Source organism: Odocoileus virginianus, chromosome 29, assembly GCF_023699985.2.
Source record: "Odocoileus virginianus isolate 20LAN1187 ecotype Illinois chromosome 29, Ovbor_1.2, whole genome shotgun sequence".
Taxonomy (NCBI): Eukaryota; Metazoa; Chordata; class Mammalia; order Artiodactyla; family Cervidae; genus Odocoileus; species Odocoileus virginianus.
Window position 1 is genome coordinate 4,312,145 of NC_069702.1, and position 2,495 is coordinate 4,314,639.

Genomic DNA, 2,495 nt, shown 5'->3' on the forward strand with positions numbered 1-2,495 from the left:
TGGCAATGGATTTTATGACATTGAAATGAAGATCAACAAAAGAAAACATATAAATTGGACTTCAACAGAGTTCCTTTTGTGTTAAAGAACATTATTAAGAAAGTGAAAAACAAACCTACATAATGAAAGAAAATATTTAGCAATTATATATCTGATAAGGATCTAATACAAAGAACTCCTACAACTCAGTAACAAAAAAACAAATAACCCAATTTAAAAATAGAAAGGAAACTCGAATAGACATTTCTGCAAAGAGGTTGTACAATGAGCACAAGAAAAGAAACTCAGCATTACTATTCATTAGAGAAATGTAAATAAAAACCAAAATGAGATACCACTTCACTACTACTAGAATGGCTATTAAAAAAAAATACACACAGAAAACAAGAAGTGTTGGCAAAGGTGTGGAGATATTGAAATCCTCTTACATTGCTTGTGGTAGTGTAAAATGCTATAGCCATGGTGGAAAACAATTTGCCTTTTCCTCAAAAAGCAAAACACATAATTACTCAACAACCCAGCAATTTTCCTCCTAGGAATATACCCAGAGGAATTGAAAGCAGGGATTTGAATAGATGTCTGTACACCAATGTTCATTGCAGCATCATTCACAGTAGTCAGAAGATGAAAGCAGCCCAAGTATGCATCAACAAATGAATGGATAAACAAAATGTGGTATATTCACACAGTGGAATATTATTTTGCCATACAACATGGATGAATACTGAAAATATGTGAAGTGAAATAAGCCTGTCACAAAATGACAAATATTACATGATTCCACTTATATGAAATACCTAGAACAGGCAAAATTAGAGACAGAAATTAGGTTAGAGATTGTCAGGGGCTGGGAGGAAGAAGGAAGGGGATGTTACTGCTGAACAGTTATAGCGTTTCTTTTTGTGATGATGAAAAAGTTTTGGAGAGAGATGGTGGTAATGGTACACAACATTGTAAATGTAGTTAATGTTAATGAATTATATCTTTTAAAATGATTAAAATGGCTAATTTAGTGTTATACTTTAGTTTTTAGAAATAACAATGTAATGTGCTAAGAAAAATCCAATTATACACTTTAAATGGGTGAGTTTTATGGTGTGTGAATTACACATCAATAAAACTGTTAGAAAAAAAGAACTACTTTAAGTCTACTAGAAGAAAACATGGGTGAATTTTTTTTATAAACGAAGAGTGGGGGAAACTCCTAGCTATCAGTCAAATTCAGGAAAAAAAGAAAAAAATGATTAACCACATAAATCAAAACCAAACTGAGATGTCACTTCCCACCAGTTAGGATGACTACCAAAAAGACAGGAAATAGCAAGTGTTGAGGAGGATGTGAAGAAAAGGTAACCCTCATGCCCTGTTGGTGGGAATGTAAACTGGCACAAACATTATGGAAGTTTCTCAAAAAGCTAAAAATATAACCAACATATGATCCAGCAATTCCACTTCTGGACATTTAATTACCCAGAAAATGAAAACACAATCACAAAAAGATATATATACCCCCATGTTCACTGCAGCATTATTTGTAATAGTAAAGATATGAAAACAACTATCAATAAACGAATGGATAAAGAAAATGCAAATACATGCACACACACACACACACACAAGTGGAATATTATTCACATAAAAAAAGAGACGAAACCTTGCCATTTGCTACAACATGGATGGTTCTCAAGGGCATTATTCTCAGTGAAATAAATCAGACACAGAAAGACAGATACCAGATGATCTCTCTTATAGGTGGAATCTTAAAAAAGGAAGAAAGAAGATATAGAAAATAGATTGATGGTTGCCAGTGGTGTGGAGTGGCTGATAGTGGGAGAAATGGGTGAAGGGGGTCAAAGGTAAAAAGAAAAAATAATTACGATACAGTAGATAAAAATGAAAAGTTTATAAAATAAGATCAGCTTTCTGAGTCAGGTAAAGGGAAGGAAAACAAAGGGGAAAAAAATTTAAGGTATGCATGAAAGTGAAAGTGTTAGTTGCTGCTCATTTGTGTCCAACTCTTTTGAGACCCCATTTTGTATAATTTCTTGCCTTAATTGACTTTTTCAATTATATGGATAGCTGTGAAGAAAGGATCTGTCCCAGGCACCTCTCTTTGGGTTGTAGATAGCTGTCTTCTCCCTGTGTCTTCACATGATCGTCCCTCTTTGCATGTAACTCCATCCAAATTTCCTCTTTTTATGAAGATAACAGTCATATTGGGTTAGAGCCCACATTAATGACCTCATTTTAATTTGATTACCTCTATGAAGAGTTTGGGCTTCCCTGGTGGCTCAGACGCAAAGCGTCTGCCCACAATGCCAGAGACCTGGGTTCGATCCCTGGGTTGGGAAGACCTCCTGGAGAAGGGAATGGCAATCCACTCCAGTATTCTTGCCTGGAAAATCCCATGGACAGAGAACCCTGGTAGGTTACAGTCCTTGGGGTCGCAAAGAGTCGGACATGACTGAGTAACTTCACTTATGAAGAGTTTATCT